Genomic DNA, 11,308 nt, shown 5'->3' with positions numbered 1-11,308 from the left:
TTAACCTTTCAATTGATTGGATGAGACCCACCCACATTATTAAGTGTAATTCTTTACTTACACAGATAGTCAACTGATCATAGTAGTTAACCACATCTGTGTAATACCTTCACAGCAATACTTACATTAGTATTCCATTAAATTACTGGGTACTATAGCATAGCCACAAGGACACAAAAACTACCATAATATGCAAGCAGCCTTATGTTTAAATTCTAGTCTGAGATAAGGTGCTAGAGGCACCGTGCACCCTCTTAAGGTGCTAGGAAAGAATCTGTTCCAGGTCTCTCTACTAGCTTATGGTAGTTTGTGACTTGTAGCAGCATAACTCCAGTCATTACATGGCAATCTCTATTTTTGTAGTCTGTGTCCAAATTTCCCCCTTCCATAAAGATGGGGGTCATAATGGATTACTGGCCTGCCCTACTCCTTTATGACCTCATCTTAACCAATTATGTCCACAATGACTCTATTTACAAATAAGGTCATATTCTGAAGTACTGGGAGTTAGGAGTTCAACATGTGAATTTGGGGGGAACAATTTAACCTATGACAGAGTTTGGAATGAATTTGTAAAAGAACATCTTCTATTTCTTCATGAGCAATATACTGTACAGCTTCTATTTACCCTAACATATGCAGTCTTCATTCTTCTCCACCCTCCTCTCTTCTCAGAACACCATTTTAGGCTCCTGTGTGCTCTGGTGTCCATAGGTTTTGGTGAGTGGGAAACCTAGGAAGGAAACTAGAATATGGTAGAAAGTGAGGCAAGGATGGAAATTGAGGGTAGGTTATTTACTCCCCAGGCTACATTTTTGAGTTGTCACCTTGAGTAGGTTGAATCCATCAACCAAATATCACTGCTCCTTTCTAAGATCTTCTCATCATGACTCTCTCTGTGTTCCCAATAACTGCTCCCATTCCTCGTCTGTTCCAGTCGAGGGCAGTAACAGCTTCTACCTCCACATACCTACCCTATTCCTTTTGGTCCTCTACATAACACCTACACCTTTGTAATTAGTCCCTTTTGAAAATAAACTTTCTTAATATAATCATGCTTTCTGTTTACCATTGGTACCATGGCTGATATAAATACTTTCCAAGTATGAACTATACTATTCATAATGGATAAATAAATAAAAACTGTAACAAAATAATGTACTGTCTAGATTTTATGAATGCTTCATCAATGAAAATTTATGTTAATTCCCTTTCCCAGCCACTCTCCATTTGATGACATTTTTCAAGTTCTATTTGTTGGTGTCTTCTTTTTTTTTATTTATTGAGATCATATTGCTTTATAATATTGTATAAATTTAAGTGTACATCATTATATTTTGACTTCTGTACTGACTACATAGTGTTCACCACCAAAAGTCTAATTGCCATCTGTCACCATATAAACGTGCCCCTTTGCTCCTTTCCCCCTCCCCCTACTTCCCTTCCCCTCTGGTAACCACCAATCTATTCTTAACAAATATTAGAGAGGATGTGGAGAAAAGAGAATGCTCCTACACTGCAGTGGGAATGTAAATTGGTGAAGCCATTATGGAAAACAGTATGGATACTCCTCAAAAAATTAAAAATAGAACTACCACATGATCCAGCTATTCCATTTCTGGTGTCCTCTTGATGGTGGTCCAAATTTAGGTCCTCTTGATGACTTTGTCCTCTTATCATTGCGAAATGGCTTGGCTTCCTTGTTCTGTACTTTTTCTGATATAAATGAAAACACCCCAGCTAACTTTTTTTTTCTGCTGAGGAAGATTCACATTGAGCTAGCATCTGTTGCCAATCTTCCTCTATTTTTTTTGTGAGCCACTGTCACAGCATGGCTGCTGATAGACAAGTGGTGTAGATCTATGCCTGGGAACTGAACCCAGGCTGCCAAGGTGGATCACACTGAAGTTAACTGTTGGCCACAAGAGCTGGCCCCCAGCTATCTTTTGACTGGCATTTGCATAGAGCATCTAGTTTCATCTTTTAACTATGTCTTCAATATCTAAAATGAGTTTCTTGTAGACAGCCTACGGTTGGATCTTTCTTTTCATCCAATCTGGCAATGTCTGCCTGTAAATTTATTGTAACTGTCAATATGGTTGAGTTTAAGTCAGCTGTCTCACATTTGTTTTCTATTTGTATCATCTGTAATTTGGTCATTTTTCATTTATTTGTGTCTTCTTTTGATTAATGTGATACTTTTTTATAATTCCATTTTTCTGCATTATTGGCTTATTAGCAGAATTTGCCACCCCAATATATGACTCATTGGCATAAGGATTATCTTCAGCTGGTTATTTTTAAGAAACAGCAGACATAAGAAAAGCTCTGAAAACCTAATATAAATTACCTTTATGTAAGAGGTATTTACATATCTAGGGGAAATCTCCATTTGCAGGGAAGGCCCTCTCTCTGTTCTCTGTACCAAGAGAAGGATGACTAAACCTCTAGAAATTCTTATCAATGGAGAAGGCAGACACTTAAATCTGCATAACAACCATACCATCCTTTCCTGTGTTTTGCCTGAAAACCTCCCATAACTGGCTCCCCACCCCGCAGCAACATATTCTTTTGTCTTTAGCTGCAGATGGGATTTAAGATGAAGGCTTGTGTCATTTTGGGGAGTTACTTGGTTCTCCTGAGCATCTTCCATGTATCCAGGAGGTATACATGTTGCTAAACTTCTAGTTTGTTTTTTTCCTGTTAATTTGTCTTTTATTACAGGGGCATCTCAATCAAGAATCTAGAAGGGTAGAGAGAAAATTATTTTTCTTCTCCTATATTAGATATGTCTTTTGTTTTGTATTTTTTAAAGGTATCCAAATTGAGTGAGTGGCATTGGTTCAAGAAAGGACCAACAACAGAATAGAGAGTCCATTCTTTAAGGAAATATTACAATAAATATTGGTCTTTACAATAAATATTGCTCCGTCAGTATTTATAAACCTACATAAAATGTTGAAATTTGGCCCTAGATCACACAGTACAAAACAATTAAATTATGATGAATTATAAATGTAAAAGTTAATGAAAACATTTGAGAACATCTTCATAACTTTAGGATAAGCAAAGAATTTAAAATTTTACAACAAAAAGAACAATTAAAAACATTTTTAAATTATAAGTTGAACTTTATTAAAATTAAGATCTCCTATTCATCAAGTGATAATATTAAGAAAGTGAAAAAGAAAGCCACAGACTAGAAAACAATATTGCAAAAAAAGTTAAAAACCAGTAAGATACTAGCACTGACGAGAGGTTTTCATTTATTGAGGTATATGGGGTAACTATTCGAGTTCAAAACTGATTGGCTTGACCTAAAAAGCCTGACTTATGGCTTATCAAACATACATTGTACATCTGCTTCAACTATTAAAAGTAAAGAATGCACTCTCTTAAGATAAGAATGCATACCTTCCCTCCTATGCCCTATTGGTAACTCCTGAATGAGTCCCTTTTCTGACTGTATGGACCTGTTGTCCTGCTAATTTGCAACTGAATACCTCTTTGAAATTCTGATGAAAATGTATCCTGGGTGTGTTTAATGTAAGTTCTTTGTTCTAAAAAGATATTAGACTGTGCTGAAACCCATGCTTCTTCAGAACACCTTCTAAGGCCTTCCTGGGTTATAATCTTTACTCTGGCTCAAGTAAACTCACCTTATTTCTCTTATCCATGGAATGGTTATTGATTATTTTGTCTCAACAGTATATTCCACCAGAATGGCTACAATTAAAAGTCTGATAATATCCAATGTTAGCCAAAATAGTAAACAATCAGAATTTGTTACATTGCTTGGGAATGTAAATTGGCACAGGCATTTTAGAAAACATTTTGGCAGTATCTTCTAAAGTTAAACATATTTATAATCTAGAAACCAGAAATTCTTCTTCAGGCAAGATAGATGAGCATTGATGTCTATCAAAGACATACAAAAATGTTCATAGCAGCATTATGTTTAAGAGCCAAAAACTGGAAACAACCCAAAATATCCATCAGCAAGTGAATACATTGTGATAAATTCATACAGTAAAATATGATATAGCAATATAAAAGACAAACCAAAACTACTCAGAACAACATAAATAAATCTCATAGGTATAATGCTGAACAAATAAGCCATTTACAAAAGGTTATAGGCACAACTAATCTATGGTGCTAGGAATCAGAATAGTGGTTATATTGGGAGGGGTATGGACGCCAGGAAGGCATGAAGGAGCCTTCCAGGGACTTTTAATGATTTATATCTTTTCCTGGAGGATGCATATGCAGGGGTACACATAGGCAAAATTTCAACAAGCTACAGTCTTAAGGTTTTGCCCTTTACTTTTGTACTTTATACCTCACTTAAAAAAATAAGAAAATACACTTAACACACATTATGTTTTGTAGAGTTTTTCTTAGAACTGTAATTACCTAATAAATTGAGGAATGATTGTTCCCTGATTTGTTCAAAGCTTTACCAAGTATTATTTACCATAGTGCTACCATAGTATTTGGGCCTCTAATACAACATACTTGAATCAGCTTTGGCTATCACAATCTTGGTGATTTTTCATTGGGTTCAGGAATTTTACTCTTTTTATTCTATATTATATTATATGTCTGTTTTAGTCTATTGTGATAAATGAAATGTATTTACACATTAAAACACGTTTTATTTTCCTTTTATTTCTCTTTTATATTATAATTTTTACATCATGTTAAATTTTTGGAAGTTGTGGATAGATAAGTTATATTATCTATAAATGTTATATTAGGATAGTTAAGGGGACTTTCTCAATGTTTTCTACAAAAAATGTAGTGTAGAGTGGAATAGGGTTGAGAGCCCACTGAGTATAGCAATGATTACAATAATTACAGTTAACATGAAATGAAAACCAGTGGGACCAAAAATAAATAATCAGTCAGTAAATCACATTCGGTTCAAATAATCACAGATTTTGATGAGTCCTTTGAAATAAATAGACAAGATCAATGGGTCAGTGGCTAAGAGTGTCTACTTTAGATAAGATGGTCAGAGAAGGCATCTCTAAAGATGAGACATCTGAGATAAGATACAACATTTGAGAATGGGTATACCATGCAAGGGGCTGCGAGAGGAATGGATGAATGAATTCAATAGATGATGGGCAGGAAAGAACTTAGCATTTTCCAGTAAAAGTAAGAAGGTAACATGACTGCCAACTCCTCATGGGCAGTTGTGGCTCACATTCTAAAGGAACAGCATCCCTCTCAGGAACACCCTGGTGTCTGACATCATGGTTACTAGCTCTCCCAATGATCTACCCACATTCCTCGGGGTCTCTCTCCCTTTTTACCTCAGTTGCTCCTGATCATCAATCTTCCTAGGAGGATATCTTTGCTCCCATGGGGAATATCTTCCACTCTGATGGCTTTATTGATTCCTTCTTGCCTTTTCCAAAAGGAGAGTACTAGGAATGAATTTTCTCCATCTGGTTATGAGCAATAATGCTCGGAAAATCATTTTTTTTAAAAAAATCATTACCTGTTGTGCGACATAGCTAGGAATGAATTTCATATCATCAGACATGACGTGAATCCAAGAACAGACTTTATTGGAGAAATAAACAAAAGTCCAGGGTCAACAAATGAAGAGAAATCATGGCTCCCTCGTCTTTCCTCCATCCACAAAGAGGCTGATGGAGGTCAGAGAACTTTGTTCTAGGAAGGAACCCCTGCCCCTTTTCTCTCTCCTTATTTTAGCATGAGAGGCAGCTTTTAATGAAGGAATCAATAAACTGCTTATGGGCAGGCCCATCTAGATTTTGGGCACTGTTTATATGAATTGCTCATGGATCCCCTCTGCCTATCACTTAGAGCCTTAGGGGCCACTAAGAGGTCACAACCCTTCCTGGACATCAGGGGAAAATATCCACTGGTCCCTGGAAATCCAAGGCTCAACTCCAGACAATCTCCTTTTTGCATCACAAAGAGGACTACAAATAGAGAAAGACACACTGAGATTTATTCCAAAACTCATTAGCATCTCTTACGCTTTTACCTCTAGGGGAATTTTTTTCCCCCAGAACAATGCATATAATACAATGCCAGATATGCAGTTTTTGAAACACAGAAAACTTTCATACATAAATTATATTTTAAGACATTGGACATTTAGAAATTGCACTGACTTCAAGAGATTGCTTACTCCAAGAGAAAGGTACAGTACAGGGGCACAAAAAACTTTCCCATTATCCATCATGATTCATTGCTAAAAATAAAGAAATGAAGTAAATCTGATAAATTTTAACATTTGATAAACTTCACGAGTAGGCGTTTGTAATATTATTTTAAGTATGCATACTTCAGTATGTTTAAAATATTTCTTTAATCCATTTTGAATTAATTTCTGTGTATGTACACTTGAAATTTATACAATGTTGTAAGCGAATATGACCTTAATAAAATACTTTTAAAAATATTTCTATATAGGGGCCGGCCCCATGGCCGAGTGGTTAAGTTCGCATGCTCTGCTCCAGTGGCCCAGGGTTCTGATCCTAGCTGCGGACATGGCACCACTCATCAGGCCATGTTGAGGCAGCATCCAACGTGCCACAACTAGAAGTACCACAACTAAAATATACAACTATATACTGGGGGGATTTGGGGAGAAAAAACGGAAAAAAAAATTGGCAACAGTTGTTAGCTCAGGTGCCAATCCTTAAAAAAAAGAAATTCTGTATAATAAAAAGAGCTAAATGATATAAGTTCAAGAGGTTCTGAATATCATCACAAAATTTAAACATATTTTAAGCATATATGTGCCAGTCTTAGTCATTTTCAAAGTTTTCCTCAGATAAATTAAATATATCAGAAAATGCTTGAGAAATACATAAGCCATAGTTTTAAGCTGTTTAATCTTTGCTGAACATTTACGCCCAAGCTACCATATGTCTATTTCAGTGTTTTTCTGCTTTACTTCATTACATGGTAAAATTCCTGCCACACAATTAAAATAAAACAAACAAACAAAGTTTCCAGGGAAAAGTTCCAGAAATTTAGAGGGATGGTTGGGATGGAGATAACTAAGTAGGAGTGTAGATTAATTCTCCACTGTAAAGATTATTTGGCAAAGATAAAGAAATTTATTATGACAAAAAAATGTGTACATGGGATTTTTTTTTTTCTTAATTGCTTTTTCTCCCCAATCCCTCCAGCACATAGTTGTATATTTTAGTTGTGGGTCCTTCTAGTTGTGGCTGTACATGGGCTTTGAAAGATCAGTTTTTAGTGAGAATATAAACAATTTTTAAAAAACATACCCATGTATTGCTTTTGGCAAGTAAAAATTTACATCTATTGATCTAACTCAATGTGTCCTCTTTCATTTAAGGAAAGAACAGATATGATAGACAATGCTGTAAGAATGCTGAAGTCCTGACCATGAGCTGCCTTAAATATTATACAGTAAGTATCCTTCAATCTCATAAGAATGCTATTCTAGAGCATTATGTGGTTAATTTGTTTATATAAAGTAACTTTGTTTCATCAAGTATTAAAATTAGTAGACCTTTCTTGAGTGCCTACTATGTGCTGAGCAATGACTAAGGGCTAGGGATAAAACAATGAAAAAACAAACAAACACCCCGTCCTCATGGATCTCGCAGTCTATTGGGAAGAAATATACAATGAAATATAATAAATGAATAAAATGTGGTATGTTTGATGATAAGTACTAATGAGTAAAATACATCTGAAAAGTGAAGTAGAGGACATTGGGTTTGGGTGGATTCAATTTAAAAGAAGATGATCAAGGAGAGCCTTGTTAGTGATTTGATACCCACTTGAGAACCTTATATTTCCTTCCTCATAATCTCATCCAGAGAAGCATATCTTGAGTGCCAATTTTCAGTATCACTCTGAGAATGTTTAGATAGATAGCTAAATAGATATCAGACTGCACATAAATAAAAACAGACATGTAATTGTTCTAGAAAAGAGGAAAGAGCATCAAGAAAAGAGGCAGAGATGAAAAGACTCATATAAAGAATAAGTGATAGGAAGGATGTAGGTAGAAATGTCATTACTGATATAATAAGAGTCACAGAGGAAAGAAAAATAAAGATGATAAAATAATAACTGGCCATTTCACGGAATGTAAAAGTATATCACCATGAACTAAGATGATTGATAGGTAGTTAAGTAGAATATAAAAGAAAAAGAATGCACAAAGCTAGGCATATTACAGCGAAGTTTAGGAATACCAATGACAAAAGAAATTTAAAAAGCATCTAAGGAGAACTGGTCATGCACAAATGAACAAAAGCTAGTTGTATACCCAACATTATAGCAGTAAGGCTGGATGCAGGAAGTCAAATAACATGTTTAAATTGTCGAACAAAAGAATTTATAAATAGATTATCTTTTAAGCATAAGGGTGAATTAAATATAAACACACAGTCATCAAAGATTCTCTACCAAAACCTACTTTGAGTGGAGTTACGATTCTAGTGCTGAAATCACATTTTATCATGTTATGGAATACCCACTGTCACTCTACGGAGATTGTGTGGTGTTTCTCTTTATATTGACAGGTATGATGAATTACGTCAATGGATTCCTAATATTAAAACTAAGTTTGCAGTTTTGGAATATGACCTACTGACACAAGGAGAAAACAATGAAAGATATTCTTTAGGGGTGTAAAAGAAACAGCACCAAAAGAACAAACACCAGTGAGAAAACATCTTCATAGCAATCCAACGCTAAACTCATATAATAGAATCATGGGGAAATTAGTAAAAGAGAACAAAGCAGGGTGATTAGGAACTAAGCATTGCATGTTTTGAAATCAATAAATGAAATAGTAATAACAATAATAATAATGATAATAAGGTAAACTTTCAAACAAGCAGTAACAAGATATAATGTCACAAAGAAGACCTCAATGCATTTTAAGGAAGGAATAAGTCACAGACTTTTTCATCCATCTTTGTGTAATGACATTAGAAGTCAGTGAAAAAACACAGCAAACACAGATATACACACATATGCACACACTTCCCATTTTCAGGGGAACATAAACCAAAATACTTCTAAGAAATCATTTAGTTAAATAATTCTTATGAAATTAAACAAAAATTAAAGCCATTACTAAATATCAAATACAAATTTGTGAGACTAGCCATAACAGTTGATGGAAATAAATCGAGTATTTGAAAACAAACAAACACTTTTAAATTCTGAAAACATTTAGATATAGCCACTTTCTCCTAACTGTCCTCTAAAAGAAGTGTATAAAATAAAACTACATTAACTAACAAGTACATGTGCACAGGAGAGGATATAACAGAAGACAAGAGATAGCAACCAAGTTTTAGAAACTGGAAAGAAGATAAATGAGAGTTAAATGATTTGGCAGAGCAGAGAAAGCTCATCTTTGTGTGTGTGTGTTTTTTTGTGTGTGTGTATGTGTGTGTGCGCGGGCATAAAACTCATCAAATACAGGAAAGGCTCAGGAATTAAAGGCACCATATATTGCTGAAGCAGGATGCTCTGGTGGCTGACAACAAGTGATTCTGTTAAAAGTTTATCTGTGAAGCCACTAGACATTGGAATCTCCCAACCAACACTCAGCATCACATAGTTGGACCTCTCTTGCAGAAACATGGAAAGCTGAGAGTCAGAGAAATTGGATCAGGCATTGTGTGAATTCAGAGCTATCAGGCAAAGTTGAATGTGGTTTAGACATTAACCTGAAAGCAAGGAGATTAATTGAAATTCTGAAGCTATTTCCTCCCTAAACCACCAATATTGACAGCCAGGCTTCTACAACACAGGCAGGAAGTAAGAAGTTTACTTTCTGGGGAAGCTGAACAACACTGTGGTAGGTTGAATAAAGGCATCTCAAAGATGCCTTGGCCCTAATGCCTAGAATCTACGAATGTGTTACACTACATGGCAAAAGGGACTTTGCAAATTAAATTAAGGTATGGACCTTAAAGAAAAAAAGGGAAATTATTCTGGATTAATCCAATGGGCACAATCTAATTACATAAGTCCTTAAAAGCACAGAACCTTCTCTGGCAGAAGCAAGAGAGATGAGGCAGAAGGTGAAATCAGAGAGATTTTTAAAAATAAAATTCAATTAAACCATGTAATAGGAAGAGATCCAATGAAAGCCAGAGCTAACATTTTATGATGAGGCCCACCATTCAACGAGCTCCATCTGAAACACAGAGCTTTGAATCAATTATTTTCTGTTTCTCTTTTGATGACTAATGGGCAAACAAAATCAAACATTTGAAGAAATCCTCTAAATAAAAGTCAGAGATGAAAACTAGCAAATGCAAAATAAGTTACTGAGAGATACCAGAGAAATTTTGAATAGAAGGGGGAAAAATCTACAAATAATTTCTTTACAATTATGTGAGATGGCATTTCATCTCAGAAACAAGACAAAGCTACTAGAATATAGGAACATTCAGATGAAAATAGAATTTGTTGGAAATTGAAAATAGAGTAGATATTAAAAATAAATGAATATGTTAGATTATTAAAGATAAAAGGAAATATGAGAGCCTAAAAAAAAATAGAAGAACAAACATGAACGCATAGAAATTATTAGAGTAAATATATAAACAAATTTTCAGAAATGTGGAAATGAGTTTCTAGATTGAAAAGGATCACCATAAACATCACATAATTAGTGATAACTCACACAGCTTCCCAGAATTTTCGAATAGTGAAGATAAGCAAAAGTTCCAAAAATCCTCCAGGGTTGAGAGATGAAAACAGGACCATGCGGTAGCCAAAATTCTAAGATGGCCTGCATGATCTCCACTGCCTGGTGTTACACTCATGTTTAAGTTAAACTATATGGCAAAGAAGATGAGTGCTAAGCCTTTGATTAGGTTATGTTCCCAAATAAACCTGCTTTAAGTTAATCAAAAGAGGTCGGCGTGGCCTAATCTGTTAGAATCCCAGTAAAAGTGAATGGGGGCCTTCGCTGAGTTCAGAGACTGTCTTTCCTGCAGGCCTGGAGAAATAAGCTGCTATAACTTCTGTAGCCATGAGGAAATGAATTCTACCAGCAATTTGAATGTGCTTCCAAGTGCACCCTTCCCCAGTCAAGTCTCTAGATTAGAATGCAGCCAGGTCAACATGTTGATCGCATCCTGGTGAAACTCTGAGCAGAGGACAGGATAGAGCATGCCTGGACTCTTGACCCAGAAACCAAAATAATAAATGCATTTTGGTTAAGCCAAGTTTTTGGTAATACCCAGCTTAAACTAATGCAATCATGAATCTGAATAGCACTGGGTATCTCAACATAAATACTTGA

The sequence above is a fragment of the Equus przewalskii genome, chromosome 20 (assembly GCF_037783145.1).
Source record: "Equus przewalskii isolate Varuska chromosome 20, EquPr2, whole genome shotgun sequence".
Taxonomy (NCBI): domain Eukaryota; kingdom Metazoa; phylum Chordata; class Mammalia; order Perissodactyla; family Equidae; genus Equus; species Equus przewalskii.
Note: the sequence above shows the minus strand (reverse complement) of the source record.